Source organism: Sorex araneus, chromosome 3 (assembly GCF_027595985.1).
Source record: "Sorex araneus isolate mSorAra2 chromosome 3, mSorAra2.pri, whole genome shotgun sequence".
Lineage (NCBI taxonomy): Eukaryota > Metazoa > Chordata > Mammalia > Eulipotyphla > Soricidae > Sorex > Sorex araneus.
This window is the reverse complement of record NC_073304.1, coordinates 218,147,348-218,169,686: the sequence shown is the minus strand read 5'-3', so window position 1 is coordinate 218,169,686 and position 22,339 is coordinate 218,147,348.

Here is a 22,339-nt window from a genome sequence, read left to right as displayed (position 1 = left end):
GATGTCCATTAAGCAAACAGACCTGGTGGCGTGGGAATGGGAAATAAGGGGAAAAATTAGGTACATGGACCAGCGGGACGCTGGTGGTATCTCGAGCCGGAGCCGATATCAGCGCAAGACCTTTGGTTCCAGAAACTGCTTGCAGACACTCTACTAGACTATCAACTAAGCCAGAGCCCCACGCCGGCTGATGACGGGAAATAACCATCCTCTTCGGTTTTTTTCCCTTTGTCAGACAGCGTGGCGATTACTAAACAGGCGTGAACTCGGTGGCGCGGGGCAAGGGGGAAAAAGAAAAGTTATGTAACAAACAGCAGGACTTAATATCTCTATATTCTTAGTAATGGAGAACTATCAAATGCCTCATTGGCAATAGGACTGTCTTTTTCTTTTTCTTTTTGGGGGGAAACCCCAGCAACGGTAGTGAGTTGTGTGTTGAAACATGGAATGTAATCGAGATAAGCGTAAATGAAGTAAAACTTATCACGTACAAGGGTGGGGACTAGGGAGGTGGGAGGGGGCGGCAGATATACTGGGGGGGTTGGTGATGGAAGATGGGCACTGGTGAAGGGAAGGGTGTTTGAATATTGTATAACTGACATAATCCTGAGAACTTTGTAACCATCCACTTGGTGATTCAATAAAAAAATAAATAAATAAATAAATAAATAAATAAATAAATAAATACCTCCCAATTTAATAGTTAATGTAAAAAAAAAAAAGACACATCCCTGGCCTACAAATGTATCTTAATGCTATTTATTATGTGACAGTAAACATTTTATTTTATTTTTATATGAACCACAGCCATCAGTGCTTGGGGCTCAGGGCAACTTCTAGAAGATATCAGCCTGGTGCAGGCTTTGGTACTCAGCTGGAGAATCGGGATCACACCCTGGTATTAAGGAGGCATGTGATACCCGGGTAAAAACCAGAGCCTTGTATGTGCTAGGCATGTACCCCTCCATTGAACTATCTCCTTGGCCTCAGAAAAAATGTCTTAAGTGAGGACCTGGATTTAAGATTTAAATATCATTCCTTAGTATTTGAATAATGAACTCAAGATCAAGCTTACAAAAGTTAGTGAGTTAATGAAATGCAGCCTCTTTGCCACTAAGAGCTCTGTATAGAAGATATGGGTGTAGAATTTAATGATACATTTATTCAAAAGATTTATTATGATCAGAAATCATGGTTGAAAAACAATTGCCTGGTTAACAGATAAGTTGTGGCACATCCATAAATGGAATACAACTTAACAATTAAAAAAAAAAAAAGATGAGCCAATGACAGAAAAGCTCCACGGATGAATTTCAAGACGTCATGCTGAGCAAAAGAAGCAAAACAAGAAGTTACACATACTGCATGATTCTATGTCTGTGAGTAACCAGGAAGAATGCATGAAATCTATAGAGTCAGGAAGCAGATCAGTGGTTGCCTGGCTGAAATGAGTAGTTAACTGGGAAAGGGCTCAAGAGAACTTCCAAGACTAAGGGAAATGTTCTACTTCTTGACAATAGTGAAGGTCACATGGATATTCCCATTTTTCAGAACTCTTTAAACTTTACACTTGTAACGAGTCCCCTTTATTGACAGTAAATCACACCTCAATAGAGTCCAATTTAAACTAGTGTGAGCTTAGTGGTCTGACTTCATGATAAGACTGTGCTGGAAGCAAGAGGAGGCCATGGAGGATGATCATTGATGTGCTGGGGTGAGCTGGTGCCTGCTCCCAAACACTAGTTAATATTAATAGCAACTCAGGAACTCAGCAAGCTTGCTGTTAAACCACTGGAAGCTTGAAATTGATCATGATGGGGATCTTTAACTGCTGGAATTTGAACTATACTTCTCCAGTCCCCGGAGAGCTGCCTTTTACCCATACACCACTGAGTTAGAGACACAAGATTGGGGTGTGGGTTCCAGCTTTGCCACTCTCAAGAAGTTCTGTGTTCCCCTCTGTCCTTCAATTCTAGGTTCTGTAAAGTCAGGTTGATTCTAGCACCTAGTGCCCACAGTTTTGACAAGGCTTCAATGAGTTAGTTCATACAAGGGACATAACCAAAGGTTATTTGTTATAATTAGAGAAAAAAAATATTAAAGCCATTCTACAATGAAAAATGGATTTATTTGCCTAGTTCCTCTCAGATGCTTAGACTTACTTGTTCTTTTCCTTCTACTCATGACAAATTTCAGGCAACTCAAATTTTAGGAAAGAAATGTCATTTTCTTTTTCACCTGGACTATCTCGAGACATGCTGGGGATATTACTTATCCTCCCCTATCACTAGCTGTGGTGCACAACCAAAAAAAGTCAACTTATGCAAAAGAGCTTTGTAAGCTATAAAACATATTAAAATTGTAAGTGGTTGATGTTTGTGCATACTTTCCCATTAGTAAAGATCCTAAAAGTGAATAAAAGGTATAGAAAAGAGATTGATCAAAATCTTTCTTGGGAAATGTCATTAATATTAGGGGTCCTCCCCAAATCAGCATAGTATAAAATTCAATAAAATCCTGAATAAATGCAATACTTTAGAGACACTCAATATATTGCAAAATAAAGTCAATACTCAAACTTTATGAAATGCAAGCACATGACTGACAATCCAGTCTTTGAGGAAAATATTCTGCAATGGTTTGCTTCAAATTCAAGTGACTGTGAATTTTATTTTATTTTATTTTTTTATTTATTTATTTTTTTTGCTTTTTGGGTCACACCTGGTGATTCACAGGGGTTACTCCTGGCTCTGCACTCAGGAATTACCCCTGGCGGTGCTCAGGGGACCATATGGGATGCTGGGATTTGAACTCGGGTCGGCCGCGTGCAAGGCAAACGCCCTACCCGCTGTGCTATCGCTCCAGCCCCTGACTGTGAATTTTAGTTGTCCAAAAAAGTCATTGTTAATTCTTCGTTATGCACACATTCTTTTGAAATTCATTTTTTCTTCAAATAGGCAGAAACAGGTCTTAGAAGCGGACTTTCAAATAAGATATCGTAACAGAAATATCCACAAAGAAGTAGACTAGTAGAAACTACATGGTATTTTCAACCTTGCACAGTGAGTCACTATTTTAATCAGAACAAGTTACTCAACTTGAGATGACTCACCTTCCACAAAAAGACAATAATAATATCATGTATAATCGCATTAGCCCAGCTTTTTGGAATCCCCATAAAAAGTGTCATAGACATGAGCCCCATGAACTTTATGGGTCAGAATCTGTTCATTTTAATTACCAATGTGGAACCCTTTTTCAAAGTTTCACATACCTGAAGTTTCTGCTGAGAAGATTGTACCCAATTTGGAAGGTTGCATTTATTTTTAGATGCCATGCATGGTCTTTTTTAAAAAATCATAAAAAGCTACAGTTGTTACCAAAACAGGCATTTCTTAAAAATCAGCTCAAATAATTTTTATTTTTAAATAACACTCAGTTAGTATACTTATGTATGCATATGAGGAATCCCAAACTCACTTATCTATGGATTTATTCAACAGACATATATTTGGCACCAATTATATGCAAGTCTCTTGGGGCAGGTTTGGGGTGTGAGAGAGACCTGAGGGTACTTAGGAATTAGTCTTGGCTCTAGACTCCAGAGATTACTTCTGGCAGGGCTTGGGGGACCATCTGGAATGCTGAGGATCAAACCCAGGTTGATCATGCACAAGACAAGCACCCTACTCACTGTACAATTAATTTCTCCAGCCCCAAAATGAAGATAATTTTCAATGGACCATACAAAGACTTGCTTATATTGGAGGCAGAGAGATCATTCAGCGGGTACGGTGTTTGCCTTGCATGTAGCCAACCCAGGTTCGAACCTCAGCAACCCATATGGTTCCCCAATCCCCACTAGGAGTAATCTCTGAACCTAGAGCCAGGAACAAGCCCTGAGAAGTCCCGGGTTTGGCCCCCAAACCAAAAGCAAACAAACAAACTCTGCTTTTATCAACAAAAGGTATATACATGATAATATTTCCTATTTATTTTTGTTTTTTGCACTGCTATAAAATGGAATGAGGTAAAGCATCACCACTTTTCATTGGCAAAAGAATCATTGCTCCACACCAGCATACACTTAGCTCCTTTCAGATGCTAAGGCACCTCCTCATTCATTTTAATGAGTTTTATAGATTTTTTTTTAGTTTTATAGTTTTAAAAGGAGCAACTCATGCCATTAAGTATCTTTTCTGGGCATATTTTTAAATTATGATGCTCTTTGGTGTTTAATTACATTGTATGTTGCATCTTTCCTCATATAAAAGTATCTTCAAGGTATATTAGGAGATTTCGGCTAGACACCCACTTAAACAACCTTATGTGCTGATTCTGAACGGTGGCATGATTCTCATGTCAAACTTCCCTGTCTTATCTAATAAGTGACAGAGTTAACTGATAAATAAGTCAAAATTTCCATCATTCTGAAAATCAAAGAAGCATGCACAATCAACATCTAATCAAGACTCCTGGAACAAAACCTGCAGAACTAAATCCAGACTGCAATAGAATTCATTCCTCAATGGGGTTAGAGATAAAGGAGAATAAGGAAGCCCAGGTTCCCTTTCTCATTGACGAGGGAGCTGGAAGGAGCATGGAGTCCTGAAAGCTAACAGGTGGGAAGATGCGAAATGCTCCAGGGGAAGGTAGGTCTCTGCAGGGAGGAGAACCCATTGAACAGTTTAGTCATCATTATCATTTTATCTGTCACCTCCAGGGTACACAGTGAGCAGTTTGCATGACAGCGGAGATGACAGAGGAGCTAAAGGACAATATAATTTTCCAATTCCCAAGACACAAAGCTAACATAGTGAGTTGCACAATTATTTGCCAATTTAGCCCTAGGGAGATTTTTTTTTCAGCTGTATTTTCCAAACTCTGAAAACCTGATCATAGAAAACCACTTCCCCAAATGTGTACTACGTGTCATGAAACACTTGCTCTGTGCACGTACCTCCAAACCTCACCTACCATCCTGATTACTTAACTTTTTGGAAGGATCTTTTTGACTCATTTGATCTGCTTGGTTGGGTCAGAAAAAGCAGAAAATCTGAGAGATTAAAAAAAAAATCATTTGGTATTTCTTTGGTTGGTTTGTTTGTTTGTTTGTTTGTTTGTTTGTTTGTTTTGCTTTTTGGGTCACACCCGGCGATGCACAGGGGTCATTCCTGGCTCTTCGAGGCAAACGCCCTATCCACTGTGCCTTCACTCCAGCCTCATTTTAGTCAAATTGAACCTTACCTCTAAACAATATTTTCAAAAGCAATTCCATCACTAGAACTGATCCCAAAATCCTTTAATTGTAACTTTTTAAGTAGGTCAAACTTCATGTTTCCTGAATCCATTAATTTATTCATTCATTTGATAAAGAGTCTAAGCACATCCTTGTCATATCTGGTGTTTGTATGCTAAATATCTCTGATAGGAACTTTCTCCACTTCCACCACCTGTGGTCTGGACTCATACACAGTTCATTGTCTCTCATCTGAATGACCGTAAGCTCCCTTGTGTACCCCCCCCTTTTCCATTCACACACCACTTTCAGAGAAATCAAGTTGAGAATAGAAACCTGACCATGTTACTCCATTGATTCAAGTTCTTCAAAGATGTCCTATGATCTTTAAAACAAAAACAAAAATCTAGAAAGTTCTTACCTGGATCTCTATCTATCCCCTCTCCCAAACTGTCTACCTCCTCTACCTTCTATTCTACCAACATACAGACCTACTTGAGCTTTTCTGTCTGTTACTCTTTCCCAAAGGCTCTCCCTTAAACACACTTCCTCTCCACTTTGGCCAGGCTGACCACTGATCACCAGTTGTGTCTGAATATAAAAACACATCTTCCTTGTAATACCTTGATGAGCCTTGGGCCACCCTTCCCACATATTCACCAGGTACTCCTAATATACATCCTCATAGTTGTCTCTGGTCTTCCTCTATAGATTAATCAAATTTATAAGATATTATATTTTACATCAGTAGTGAATTCATATTGCCTTTACCACTGCAAGCTCTCCAATGCCTCTATTTTTTTTTGCTTTCCACTGTAGTCCTAGAAGATCAGGGTGCAAAACAGCAGCACATCTAGCCTGCCGCAAAGAAGACTATACATATTTCTTGGATAACATGGGATTGTGCACAAGCGCTAGATGACTCATGTAATAAAAACTGGAACAACATCTATCACATTGCAGGCATCCACAGAACTTAGCATAGATGGAGCCAGAGCAATAATACAGAGTGTAGAGCATTTGCCTTACATGAGGTGACGGCAAACCTGCATTTAACCCCTGGCATCCCATCTGGTCCCGAGCTCCACCAAGAGTTATCCCTGGACACAGATCCAGGAGCAAACCCTGAGCACTGCAGGGTGTGGCCTAAAAAACAAACAAAAAATAAATAAATAAAGAAGTGAAGAATTTAGCATAGAATTACCACATATAAGGCACCCAATAAACATTTGTTGCCTGAATGATGAATGGTAGGAATATATTTTTCATTATTTTCTTGGAAAAGCCATAATACTGTTATCCATTAGTGTTAATATTTCCATTTTTATCTCTGGCAAAATGGAGCAAACACTAATCAATGTGCCGTAACCAGCAGGTTGTAACATAGGGGACACCAAGAGGATTCTTTAAATCTATTTAATTTGAATCTATTTTAGTTATTATAAGTTTGATGGTTATTTTAAATTTTAGAGCTCTGAGGCCACATCCAATGGTATTCAAGTTTTACTCCTGGCTCTGTGTATACTCCTGCCTGGGCTAAGGGGACCATATGTAGTGCCAAGGATTGAACCAGGCTATACCACCTGCTATATCATCTCTTGGTCCAACTTTTTTTTTTTCATTTAAATTTTATTTATTTTTTTGCTTTCTGGGTCACACCTGACGATGCACAGGGGTTACTCCTGGCTCATGCACTCAGGAATTACTCCTGGCGGTGCTCGGGGGACTATACGGGATGCTGGGAATCGAACCCAGGTCGGCTGCATGCAAGGCAAATGCCCTACCCACTGTGCTATTGCTCCAGCTCCCCAACTTTGTTTTTTAAATGAAGAATCACATGAAAATTAATTTCACTATAGTAAGCCCTCATTAAATATCTCCAGATTTTTGGAAATGGCAGCTTCACACAAAGTGACATACATTGAAACCAGACTGACCACAGGCTAGTTGATATAAACAAAATTTAGTTCCTACTAAATTTCTAGTTCCAAAAAAAACTCATGGTGCCCCCAAGTTCACCAATGTAATAAAGACCCGAAATAGGTGTAATATCAAAAAGTCACTTGTGTTTTATTCATTCATATTTCAACCCACTTATTCAGTCTGAGGTAAGAGTGACTAGAGTCTATACATTCCCTGCACCATCTCAGGGCAATAGAGTAGAGACCTGCCCTTGACAGGACACCCTTCCAGTGCAGCATAACTCACAAGCTTTCTCTCTCTCTTTCTCTCTCTCTCTGTCTCCCTTCCTTTCTCTCCTTCCCTCCCTCCTTCTCCTACTCTCTTCGTCCCTCCCCTCCCCTCCCCCCTCCTCTCTCTCTTTCCCTCCTTCTCTCTCTCTTCCCCCCATCTCTCTCTCTCTCTCTCTCTCTCTCTCTCTCTCTCTCTCTTTCTGACACACACACACACACACTTAGATGGAAACACACCCATGAACCCAATACACACATCTTTGGGATGTGGGAAGAAATCACAATACCCCGCGAAAGCCCACACAGACAGTGGCCTCAGCAGGAATCAATGCTTGTCTTCATCAGTGTTATAACAAAGTGACATTGAATGAAATTACATTATTCCAGGATCTGCTATTCTTTCATTTTGAATTAGACCATAAGAATCAGGCTATCAGGGGAAAAAAAAAACACTGAAAAGTTATTTGCTTCTTACTGGCATATTTATTGAATTCAATTAATATTTTCAGAAAACTGTCAACTTGATAATCTGTACAGAAATGAAATTTTATCCTAATTACATAAATCCTCACCCGGTCATGTCATAAGGCATATTGATAGAAATCATCTTGCTCAATACTGATGACTCAGTAGAAACTGATTCTCATTTCAGTAAGCAGTCCTTTAATTCATGGTACATTTTTTCCCTTCTTTAGGAAATTGACCTGAGGACTTTTCCCATACAGTTAAGTAATCCTACAAGTTGTTTCCACAAAATAGGGTAACTTGGTTTCTGTGGAGTCTTTATAAGGCAGTGGGTGGCAAGGAGTTTGTCTTTTAATGGTCACTTACAGAAGGAACATTCTCTTACAACTCACTAGAGCATACATCAGAGGTTCTACACAGGCAATCACCTAACTATAGATAGAAAACTGAGTTCTCTTAAACCAATTGATGAGGGAGACGCAGTGACTTGTGAGCCTGAAGGCCTGCTATTCCTGGCAATATAAACTAAACTAAAACTTGTTTCCCCTAATTCATGAAAGCCTTCTATTTGAAATGCTTTTTCTCTTAATTACTCTGATGTTTACCAGGCAAATCTTCAAATACCCTTACCTTGAATTATAATTAAACCCGCCTGCTGCGGGAAGTTCAGACAAGGTCCTACAGAAATTCAGAGCAGGGAGAGATTCTATAGGATGCAGTCATGTGGACAGGACCACGCATGTGGCAGAAGTAGCATTTAAGCAGAAGTAGCATTTAAGCAGAGCCTTAATGAGTATATAAAATCCCAATGTAAGACAACCAGTAGGATCAAGTAGGCAAGAGGACCAAAAAGCACTCCTCACACACTCTGCCCTGCAGGCTTTCTCATAAGTCTACATGATGCTTTTTTAAGAACCCTGATCTTTCATCACAATGGTCAGAACTTTATCTTCAGAAGATGACTTTGTGTCTCTGATTCTTCTTCAGAGATAAGAACGCGCACTGTTGGACATCTAGGAATAAACTCCCAGTATTTACTGCAGTATCTGGCAGGGTGGAGATATGCCCGACACAGACACTTTGGCTGAGGTGGTGTTTAGAAACACCACATTCCATTTATACACGCTGTCAAGATGATTGAAAACTTTATGGATAATGGACTGAGTAAGATTCAATGAGAATTGTTAACCAAGCTTAACACTTGGCATGGTTCCAAATAAAAGCCTATGTTGATTGCACTTTTCATCTTCCATATATTTCATACCAATTATGCTGTCATAGCTATAGCTCTCCATGCTTGAGTCGCTCAAAATACTGTCATCTGAAATAATAATAGAGTGCATTTAAATCATTTTATTCTGCTCACTGGACATGCAAGAAATCAACCCAACAAAACTGCAAACTGTCCAATAATGTTCAGACTTCATGAGAAAAACACCCACCTGACCAGTAATCTAACAGCAATACCCACTGGTTGTACAACCAGAGGAAAAATATGAATTGTCAGGGAAAGTTTGCTTAGAGGAAAATAAAAAGTCAGTATATGTTACTAGATTTTGCAATCCCTCGTGTTGTAATATAGAAATGTGATCTTAATTGATGGAGTAAAGTAATTATAGCTTAGGAACCAATTAGTTAATCAACGCTATAATCAGAATTGTCTTGAGTGACAGGTCTTGGCCCCACACCCAAGTAAAGAGGGTGATCCCAAAAGTGAGTAAAACAAGTTTCCATTACGAATGCATTCAAGACAGTGAGCTTCCCTGAAACCAAGAAAGGATGGACTGTATGTTACTAATGACTGCTAAACTTAAATAATTTATACTAATTTTAACAGGAAAACAAGGGATGCTGTATTATACCACTGGGAGTTAAATTATGCTACAGATTGATTCAATGGAATGAAGAAGCAGCCTACATAAATTCCATTTTTAATATCTTTGAATTAATAATATTATAGGGAAAAAAAGCTTAATCAGTAGTACAGATTGACAAATAATCCAAATGATGGCAACCTACACAAAAATGGAAGTGAAATTTGTTTCCCCTTAGCTTAGCTTAGTTTAGCTTAGCTTGGCTTGGAAAATAAAAGATTCAGGATGGTAGAGAAACCCTCTTCAAATACTCAAAAGACTCCAAATCTAAGATTCAAGTGAGAAAATTTTAAACTTACTCTGTGTGAGAGATTGTATTTAATATAAAGAAGAAATTAGTAGCTAGAGGAACTTAAAAATGGAATTCCTTCTTAATCAATGATCTTCCTTTCATTAGCACTGTTGTCCTGTGGTTCATCGATTTGCTCGAGCGGGCACCAGTAACGTCTCCATTGTGAGACTTGTTGTTACTGTTTTTGGCATATCCAATGCACCACTGGGAGCTTGCCAGGCTCTGCCGTGTGGGCGAGATACTCTCGAGATCTTGCCGGGCTCTCAGAGGGGGATGGAGGAATCGAACCCGGGTCAGCTGCGTGCAAGGCAAACGCCCTACCCGCTGTGCTATCGCTCCAGCCCAGAGCTATTTTAAATTTTTTAATACATTTTATAGTGACTGAGGAAAAGCAGAAAAAAATGTTAATATTAGGGTCAGACCAATAGTAGAGCGAATAGGACAGCAGATCCAGATTCAATCCCTGGCATCCTATATGGTCTCCCAGGCACCTCCAGAAATAATTCCTGAGTGCAGAGGCAGGAGTAAACCCTGAGAATTGCCAGGTGTGGCCCCCAAACAAACAAACAGTTAATATTATGCTTTGGTATACATCGTTATTGCACCACTGTCACCACCGAAGTACCAAAGACTATCACTATTCTTATGTCTCTCCTTTCTCACTCCCTAACCTTCCTCACCATCACCTCCCCACTGCAACTTCAGTTCTGTTATCATAACCCAGTGATTTATTTTCACTGGCTTCTTTCCCTTTCCTTGTTTTTGTTTCTTTATACACAACACATAAGTAAGATCATCCAGCATTTGTCCTTATCCCTTTGACTTAATATGATACTATCTCATTCTCTCCAAGTGTAGCAAAATGCATGAGCTCATCTTTTCTTATAGCTAAGTAGCATTACATTTTGTACATCAGTAACTATTTCCTTAACCATTCATCAGTTCCTAGACATTTTGGGTTGTTTCCAAATCTTGGTTATTGTAAATGGTGCTGCAGTGAACAAGGATGTGTCTATATCTTTTTTAATTTATGTTTTTGTGTTCCTGTTTAATACTTTTTGACAAAGGAAGCAAGAAGGAAACACACCAGTGAGTACCAACCATTTGCAAGTGCCTTTTGTTATTTAAATTGGTGATCAAAGTTTGAATTAGATATCATTTCTCATGTGAAGATAAGAAGAATACAGAAGGGTTAACTTACTGCACACCCAACAATAGGCAGAGCTAAGAATTAAAATCTGGTAATGACCTCCAAGTTCTCTTGAAAAGTCTGTTATGGTTAAAACCCAGCCAGTGTAGTAGTCAGGATAATTATATCCTGATAATTTCTATGAATTTATCTAGTATGGTATTATTTCTGTCAGAATATCCAGACTCTTTGGAACAAAGATTGAGTTATCTTTCTCATTACTTCAAACTCAAAAGATAATTCACAAGACAGGGCTACCCATTCTCACCACTTTCTTTCAATACAGTATGGAAGCATTTGCCATAGCAATTAACGGCATCCATATAGGAAAGGAAGGAGTCAAGCCCTCACTATTTACAGATGACATAATGCTATATTTTAAGAATCTTAAAGATGTTACAAAATAAAAACAATATATTTTTAAACTAATTTTTTATTTTATAAGGTAGTTTGTAATATTTGATTACATTTAATATTCAAACACCAGTCCCACCACCATTCACCTTCCCATATTTGGGATGGTTCCATCCCAAGCCCAAATCCCTGTCCTTGAGCAAAACCAAAATAATATATTTTGTATGAAACAATAAATTTTTATAGTAAAGTGGCAGGCTACAAAATTAACATGCAAAAGTTCGTGATTTTCTTATATGTGAATAATGATATAGAAGTAAGAGAGATTTTTTAAAACAATCCCATTGACAATTTTGACTCAGAAAATCAAGTACCTAGGAATTGGCTTAACTAAAAAGATGAAAGACCCATACAAAGAAAGCTGAAAATGCTGCTTGAAGAAACAAAAGAAGACACGAGGAAATGGAAACAAATCTCTAGTACATGGATTGGTAGGATTAACATCATCAAGATGGTAATATTGCCAAAGCGTTATACAGATTTAATGAAGTCCCTAAAGGGACTTAATATCTTCCTCTTGCCTACATGATATTTTTCAAAGAAATATATCAGATGCTCCTGAAATCCATATGAAACAATACCTTCCACCCCAAATAACCAAAGCAATCCTTAGGATAAAGAAGATGGGAGGTATCACTTTCCCCGGCTTCAAACTGTACAATAAAGCAGTAGTAATTAAAACAGTGTGGTACTTGAATAAGGGCAGACCCACAGATCAACAAAACAGAATAAAAATCCAGAGACAGGGACTGGAGCAATAGCACAGTGGGTAGGGCGCTTGTCTTGCACGCGGCCGACCTGGGTCCAATTTCCAGCATCCCATATGGTCCCCCTGAGCACTGCCAGGGGTAATTCCTGAGTGCAGAGCCAGGAGTAACCCCTGTGCATCGCCGGGTGTGACCCCAAAAAGAAAAAAAAAAATCCAGAGACAGACCTTCCAGTGTATGGTCCATTAACTTTCAATAAAGGAACAAAAAGTATGAAGTGGATCAAGGAAAGCCTCTTCAACAGTGGTGCTGAAAAAACTAGTCAACCATATGCAAAAAAAATTAATTCAGGCCTCTTTCTAATATCATGCACAAAGGTCAAATCAAAGTGGATTAAACTCTATATTCGACCTGAATCCATAAGGTACATAGAGGAAAATATAGACAGAACTCTCTATAATGTTGAAGCTAAAGAAATATCTAAAGATAAAATGCTACTGACTGAGCAAGTGGAAGCAAAGATAAAATAGGACTACATTAAATTAAAAAGATTCTGTACCTCAAAAAAAAAAACCTAAAAAAAAACCCCACATGATAATTAGAATACAAAGACAGCCCACAAACTGGGAAAAATTATTTGCCACTATTCGGCTGACTAAAGGGTTAATATCCGATATATAAAATACTGGTAGAACTCTACAAGAAAAAAAAATAATTCAGAGAAATGCCGCTAGACTGTGAACTAAGCTACGGCCCCATGCCACCCCAAGAGGGGAAAGGTTTTTCTCTCTCAGCCTTTCCTTTGGGCAGCAGCAGCGGCGTGGCAACCACCATCTTTTAGAGCCCACTAAACAGAGGAACAAGCTAGCAGTTACGCGACTTCTGGCAGACATTTCTCTGGATTTAATTACTAAAATACCAGAAATCCAAAACCGTGCTGTTGAGGCCACGTGACCTCATATGCTCTTCATTCTCAGCAATGGAAAACAAATTATCAAATGATGCCTTTTCGGCAGGTCTGATTGTTGGAGGAAAATTCCAAGTAACAATAGTGAGTTTTCTGTTGAAATATTGAATGTAATCAAAGTAAAGAGAGAGTAAAGTGAAAATCATCAGCCACACGAGGGTTGGGGGGATGGTATGGGAGGTATACTGGGGTTCTTGGTGGTGGAAGATGTGCACTGGTGAAGAGATGGGTGTTTGATCATTGAATGACTGAGACTTAAACCTCAAAGCTTTGTAACTTTTCTTATGGTGATTCAATTTTAAAAAAGGTAAACATCAAAAAATAATAATAAAAAAATTTTTAATTAAAAAAAATTCAACTCTATTAAAAACTGGAGAGAAGAGATGAGCAGAAACGTCCTCAAAGAATAAGTGCAAGTGGCCAAAAGGCATATGAGAAAATGCTCTAATCATCAGAGAAACACAAATCAAAATAGCAGTAAGACATCACCTCACACCAGAGAGACTGACACTCATCAAAAAGAACAATAACCAGTGTTGGCAAGGATGTGGGGGGAAAGGCACTCTCGTTCATTGCTGGTGGTAATGCCTTCTGGTCCAACCTTTTTGGAAGACAATATTAACATTCCTCAAAAAAATTAGGAAGTGAGCTTCCATATGACGCATCAATTTCTTTCCTAGGAATATATCCCAAGAGTCAAAAAACACAAAGCAGAAAAGCTATCTGCACTCCTATGTTCACTGCAGTACACTGTTCACAATAGCCAAAATCTGAAACAACCCATGTGCAAGAGCAGATGAATGGATAAATAAAGTATGGTATAGATACACAATGAAATACAACTTGGTCTTAAAAAAAGATGGATTATTGCATTTTGCTCCTATCAGTGGATTTGGTAAGTATCATCCTGAGGGAAGTCGGTCAGAGGGAGAGGAGCCGATTTAGAATGATCTCTCTCACATTTAAGACATAAACTCCATAGGGTTATATCAAATGCCCAAAGGCAAAACAAAGAGCAGGAGAACTGGTCTTCAGTAGGAAGGGGTAGGGTGGGGAGAGGATAAGTTAGGGAAGGGAACATAGCTAGGACAATGGTGGAGGGGAAATATATTTCCCATTGGGGGCAGGCTGGGGAGGGTGGAAGGGGACAGAATGGGAGAGAAACTGGGGAACACGGGTAGAGAGTAGTGGATACTGGTGAAGGGATTAATTAGTACAGGAGAGTTGTATGCCTAAACTGAATCATGAATATCTTTGTAACTTTGTAATTCACAGTCTTTCAACTGGGAAAAAAAAGATAAGCCATTCGGTCCTTTCCACTTAATTCTTAATAACTTGGGTCACCGGAAACCCTAACAACCCATCTAAACTAAAACAGAATTTTAACTTACCTGTAAAAACATGGTTGTTGTCTGAGCAATATATTATATTTAAGTATTATTAGTTCCATTAGGAAGACGACTCTATTTCTTTCTCCTCAAAATGCATAGGGATACCTCACTGACAGACCCATATTTATAGCTACAACTACTTCTTTCAAGTACAGAAGGAAGTCTCTGGGTTCATAGTACACAGGAATAAAATCTATCACTTTAAAAATACGAAGAACAACAAAATTCCTCTCAGACTCAGGACACTGACTTCTAAAATGTATCATTTTCCCAGCAGTCCTTTTTAAAAACCTTTCTCAATGTCTCTTTCCAATAAGTTTCCTCGGGTGAAGTTTAAAGTGATTTCCCTGATCACTGAGGTTTCATCCCATCTTCAATCACTTCTGTTTCTTATGACTCTTTCCTTCTGGGTACCTGTTATCTCATTTCTTGGCTCCCTGTCATTCCCCTTTTCTCAAGTTCCCAAAAGGAAACATCTCCTAAATATTTCTAAAGAGCATTAAAATTATATTACTTTTGTTTTTAAGTGCACTCTACACCCAACAAATGGTCTTCAGTAAGTCATGGTCTCTTTCCTCACCATTCTTTTGTCTTTATACCCACTCAGCATATTGCAGAAGTACAAGACATAGACGATGCCATTCAATCACCAACATTTCCTCCCATAATGATAGATGGTCTGATGATCTGACCTCTGATATCTGATTATTCAGAGAACCCCTACTTGTAGGTCTCCGATAATCTGTGGCAATACCATGACTGTTTATATTTTAGCTCTCTTTCTCCTTGATCTCTGCATAATTTGAAACTTGAGAACTGGGAGAACCACTAAAAGAGTCTGGAAGCTTTGTTGACTGAATTATCCATGCATTATTAACTGAAGCTTTTCCTAGCCAATTATATACTCACTTCTTTTACTAGGTATATTTTCCCCTTTGCTATAGCTAACACTGATGGTTTCTTTACCATTCCTTCTAAACCTTCTACTTTTCTCTTTCTTAAAAAAAGTCAATAAAAGCCTTTTTCTGAAGGCTTTTTGTTATCTCCTGTGAATTATCTCTAGTCTTAGGCTCAGTCCTAAGATTCTTATATTAATATTCTTTCTAACAAAAATTTAAATTTTCCTTCATTTTGTGCAAATTATCCCACTGCACACAAACTTAAAAAAAAAGATACTGAGAACTGGGGTGCATTTCATTTCAGTCTCTTTGAGAAAATTCACCCAACAGTATTTATAAAGTTATTTTAGAATCCAAAATAGTCCAACTAAAAAGTAACTCTGCAGTACTAGTTCCACTTGACATCTCCAACTGTTAATCTCTTTGGCATTTTGACCATGCCATCTTCTTGAGGTTTTCTTTTCCTTTGGCTTTCTTGAAATTTCTATCTTCTTGATTCTTGTTAAGGATTATCTCAACCCCTTTGATTACCCTTCAAATATTATAGTTTCTTGATATTTATCTCTACTTATGATCCCTGGGAAATTTTACCTGGTTTCACAGCTGCTCTTTGCCAGTTATATAAAATATAGACATAATTTCTGAAGTCCAAACCTGGTAACCACCTATGGAATATCTGTACCTGAATATTGGTACATGACTCAATCCTATTCTCCCCTAACCTGAACTAATTATCTTTCCCACAAAACCTGATTCTCCTTCATACTTCCATAATAGTCCATGGCAATCCCTAGTATTCAAAACTGGAATCCTGTCCTTTTAGAACCCCTCGCCTCCCCCCTTTCATCAGCTCTTAGCTAGTTAATAGACAACTGCTGCTATTTCTATTTTCTATCATTCCTTATTACCACCCACTGCTACTTTCTTACAACTCTAATGGACTCTTTCCCTTCTTTGTCTCTTACAGATCTCTTACCCTGCCTCATATTTCCCAACAATCCAAGTACACTGGCAAAGTTATCTTTCTAAAGTTTAAAATCATGTTTATCCCTTGTTTAGAAGTCTTCAGAAGTCCACCCCCTGACTCTGGGACCAAGTCCAAATTCCTTAGAATGGTATTAAAGTTCCTCCCCACTTGGCCCCAATCTATTTTTCCAGTCTTATCTCTTGGCACTCACTCATATCAGCTTTATGTCACAGCCAAACCAAGCTTCATCTATGCCATGCATTAGTTTATATATCCTTTATACAAGCCGGTTGTTCCTCTACCTACACCTTTTTATTCCCTAACCACCACCCCCCTTTTTTTTAACACACAATGAGTTCCCACATCATTTTTAAAGGACCAATTCAAAGGGAATCTCCCTATGTGCTCCAGGCTCTAGTTTCTCTTTCTTGGTGCTTTGTACAAACCCACACCTATTCTGAATTATTTGTGTTTTATCCCTTTTCTCCAATATCCCTGAAGGCAAGAAATGCATACTTCTTATCAGCTTCAGGTAATCTAACAGTAAAGTTGCATGAATTGAAACAATACCAAAGGCCCTTTTTCAAAAATTTTTATCACCACCATACCTGAATTTCTACTTAGATAAAATGTGCTGGGTTTTTTTGGGGGGGTGGGGGGGAGTAGCTGGTGTTAGTAACTCACCACTCTTACCCACTTTTGTCAGTAAGTCACACCTTAGTCAAAATCAGATAACCTGATAACTGTCCTCCCAGTATATATTCCCAGAGAGAGCACAGACTGAACTGGAAGTAGGAGAAGAGAAATTAGAGAAACGAACCCATTAGGGGAAAGCAAATAAATTGGGATGTGATTTTGTGGTCCCAGGGAGCAAGTTCAGACTCGTGCACAGAAGCTGCAGAGAGAAAGAGGATACTAAAATACTAAAACAAAGATCCAAATGCAATGATGGAAACTCAGTGAGGTGACTGGTTCTTCTACTCCTCCCAAGCCGGAGAAAACACCCTCTCTGATACATAGCAGCCCCGCCTTGGCACATAGGCTTGGCTCTTCAGTGCAAGAACTCATGTTGCATTGTTTCTTAACTCCTGCTAGCTCTTGTAACCCAACCAATGGTCCCACCTACGGCCTTGATTATCCTGCTTTGCATCTGGTGAGGAGGCGAGGAAGAAAGGGGTGAGTCGGTTTCTGTAGTTCCAAGACATGAGCAGCCCCAGTGGATTGGATGCTCATACCTGATCCCACCTTTTCTTCCCTCCAACCCACCTTTCCTGCCGCTGAAGGGAAGGAAGACTTCCTTGTTAAGAGGAAGATTGAGGGGCTGGAGCGATAGCACAGCAGGTAGGGCGTTTGCCTTGCACGCGGCCGACCCGGGTTTGAATCCCAACATCCCATATAGTCCCCTGAGCACCGCCAGTAGTAATTCCTGAGTGAAGAGCCAGGAGTAACCCCTGTGCAGAGCCAGGTGTGAAGCCCCCCCCAAAAAAAGAAAGAAAAAAATGAAAAAAAAAAGTATTAGGCCTTTAAAAAAAAAAGAGGAAGATTGAGGAAAAACTGATAAAGTTTTCATACAAGCTTAAAAAAGATAAAGAAAATTTTTACCAGAGCTGGAAAACAGGAGGCCAGAATTCAAACCCAGATCTGTTTAGATCTGAAGTGTACAGGCAATTCCCCCACACGCTCAGTAAACAGGAACTAGCCGTTGGCTTGAAAAGCCGCAGAAAAAGTGAGAGGCCTGAGCGTGGCTCAGGGCAGAAGAATTAGCACACGGGGAAAGTCAGGAGAAAGCAGAGTTTCAGCTTAAGGAATATCTATCTGCAGGATTTCAAAAAGACTGAGATGTGGTAGATCAAATGACAAAGCCATAAGCTCAGGATTTTTCTGTTTTCCCCACTCACATGCGGCTTTCTAGAACCCAAGGATGCATTGCTTGAGAATGGGGCTCCTCAGTCACTAAACCAAGGTAAAAGAAATCAAGTTGACCTAGGGACCAGAGTGACAAGTGCATGCAGCTGACCCAGGTTCAATCCCCAGAATCCCATACTGTCCCCAAGCATCACCAGGAGCAATTCCTGAAGGCAGAACCAGGAGTAACCCCTGAGCATTGCCTGATGTGGCCCCAAAACCAATTACAATAGTAATAATAATAATAATAGAAATGGCAGGTAGCACTGTTGTTCATCGATTTGCTCCAGCGGTCACCAGTAATGTCTCCACTGTGAGATTTGTTGTTACTGTTTTTGGCATATCAAATATGCGACTGGTAGCTTGCCAGGCTCTACCATGCAGGCGGGATACCCTTGTTAGCTTGCCAGGCTCTCCAAGAGGGGTGGAGGAATCAAACCCAGGTCGGCCGCATACAAGGCAAATGCCCTACCTGCTATCTCAAAAAATTACTGTTTATGGGGCTGGAGTGATAGCACAGCGGGTAGGGCGTTTGCCTTGCACGCGGCCGACCCAGGTGCGATTCCCAGAATCCCATATGGTCCCCCAAGCACTGCCAGGAGTAATTCCTGAGTGCAGAGCCAGGAGTAACCCCTGAGCATTGTCGGGTGTGACCCAAAGAGCAAAAATAAATAAATAAATAAATAAAAATACTGTTTATTAAAGATGATGTCATCTTTTAGTGATACATACAAAATTCTGCAATGATCTCCATAATACACTGATTTGGGGGGAGGGTCTACACTTTGACCTCTGACCTCTGCTATACTTGCACACAAGGACCATCCCCCTGGATTTGGGCAGTACGGTGATGCTACTGTAGCTGCAGGCCTTTTGGAAGAAGCTCTTATACTACCGTAGTTCTGAGAGTACAGAGAACTTCTGAGGAAGTTTATGGTGTGGGGCCTGGGTGCAGTGTTGGCACAGGGCAAAGCAACATGAATGCTGGGCTGCATGTGAGCCTTGAAGACTTAGTTGGCTCTGATCACGGTAGCTTTCTTTAAAGAAAGAGAAATCATGCAGCTCTTAAACATCTGCAGAGCTTCCCACTTTGGGAAGATGTGTTGTCTGGGACATGACAACAGTGGGCTTGAATTCAAAATTAAAAGACAATCTGAAAAAGCTCAAAAAAGAATTCCACATTACTTCTTTCAGCAATTTTGATCTTATGAAGGGTTTTGGTGAGGGTTTGGGGAGATCTTTTGTAAGAGTTTTAATTTTTTAATTTAATTTAATTTTGAGTCACCATGAGAGTTACAAAGCTGATCATAGTCAGGTTTCAGTCATACAGACTTCCAACACCCATCCCTCCACCAGTGTACATTTCCCACCACCAATGTCCCCAGTTTCCCACTACAACCCTCCCTTCAGCCTGTCTCTATATGAAAACACGAAAATACCCCTCTCGAGAAGGGAGATGTTGGCGCCACATAGGCTCAAGCACCACATGGGCTCAGCCATGCAGGCACAAGTAATACATGGGCTAGGGCAGCAGTGCGCCTTATGAAGGGGTTTATGGGAATGCAATTCTCTGACCTCTGGGGAAATCATAAACATTTCATTAAACACAGTAAAATAACAAAGAGTATGAAATTGAGCTACATATCTGACTTTTATCACCTTTCCCCTTCTATCTGCCTAGGTCACTTGTCCTAGTAATAGCCCCCAAGAGGCAGGTCAAGAGAGGGGGTGTCACTGAGAAGGATGCTTTCAGAGGACAGAATCATGATATGCTGTGCTGGCGAGGAGTCTCAGCCAGAAGCAAATATGTGAAAGTTGGGTCCGAAATGTTAGGTGTTGGGATCAGGAGTACAGTTATTTCTCACATTATTATTGCCATTTGCATCTCTCTTAATCCTTAGTGCTACTTTTTTTTTTTTGTATTTGGCAACTGCATCAAATGTTTAAGAAACATGCAGTACTTAGAATAGAAAACCCTGGATTTAGATTCATGCTTTGTGGTCATTAAACATGACTTGGACAAACTGTTACTCTCAGAGTCTCAAATTTTTTGTTAATTAAATAATAATAATACCCCTACTTCAAGTTTTCTATTACTGTGATGGTAAGGATCAGAAGAAATACAAATGTTATGATTCTTTGTAAAATATAAAACTATGATTATCTTATATTGGTCTTGAACATATTTTGTAATAGGAATTCCAAATAAAAGTTAGGACCCTCTCCATTAAAGGTTGGACAAAATGAATAAATTTTGGCTGAAGTACATTCCCCAAACTGCACAAGACACGTTTCTACTAAAAGTATTTATTGTTTATCTGATAACCAAATTTAATTGGGCATTTGTGTATTTATTTGCTAAAATGTAGCAATATTATTTTTTAACTTCCTAGAATATATTAAGTAAAGCAAAATACCATTTATTGAAAGAAATTTAGAAAAAATGTGAGGGGAGAGAAAGAGAGAGATGAGTGTTCAAAAGAAAACATGCGCTTCTCCAGAGTAGAAAAAAACATTTCTAGGATGTTTAAATCTCTTAATGATGACTTCTAAAATCTACATTTCCAATTTTATCTTCTCAATGACCATCACTTGTATCACTTGTCATCCCATTGATCCTCAATTTGCTCAAGTGGGCGCCAGTAACGTCTCCATTTGTCCCTGTTGCGTGCTAGCATAACCCAATGATATCTGCTTGCTCCAGGAACAGGAAGAGCCTCAAATCGTTCATTCAGGGTTTTGACAAAGAAGTCTGACCATCTCGTTGGTGGGCAGCCATGCAGTCTTTTGACTTCCTGTGAAATCCAGTCAGTAACAGCTCTAGTCCATCGGTCATCTCTGAATCACATTATGAGTTCGGCCCATCTGATTTTTGATGCCTTGGCAAACAAGACAGTGTCCTTGATTCTTGACCATTAACAGAGGTCAGAACTCCGAATTCCTTCTCTCACTTGAGTGAAACGTGATACTCCTAGCATAGCTCTTTTGATTCCTCTTTGGGATACCAGAATAGTGTTCTCATCCTGTTTGCGTAGGGACCAGGTCTCTGAGGCGTATGTTAGTGCAGGAAGAGCAGTGGAGTAGAAAAGATGTGCCTGGAGCCAGAGGTTCGTAGTCCTCTTAACCACTTCTTTGACACTCTTGAAGGCGTTTCACACTGCTCTCTTCCTCCTGTGCAGTTCTGGCACCAAGTCATTCCTCATGTTGAGTCCTCGACCCAGGTACACAGAGCTGGTGCATTCGGAGATGTTCGTTCCATTGAACGCAAATGGAACACCAGGGACTAGTTCATTTTTCATGAACATTGTCTTCATGAGATTCAGCTGTAGTCCAACCTTTCCACACTTGAAATCGAAGTAGGCCAGTCTTTGTGCCGCTTGGCTAATGTTTGGTGTTATGAGATCTTATCATCAGCGAAGGAGGTGGTGTAGTTGCCAACCGTCTATCTTCACTCCCATTCCTTCCCATTCCAGTCATCGCATAACGTTCTCGAGGGTGGCACTGAAGATTTCGGTGAAATGGCATCACCCTGCCGAACCCCTCTCTTTACGTCAATGATCACTTCCTTGTAGAATGGTGAGATCCTGGTGGTGAATCTGTAATACAGCTCATGGAAGATCTTGATGTACTGAGTTTGAACACCCTGTTTATCTAGGGCTTCGATGACCGCTTCAGTCTCAAGGCCTTCTTTAGATTGATGAACGTTAGACAGAGCAGCATCTTGAACTCTCGCAAAACTTCGATGAGTTTGGTCACCATGTGGATATGGTCGATCGTGCTGAATCCTTTTTGGAACCTGGCTTGCTCTCATGGTTGTCCTTTGTCTAGTGTTCTGCCT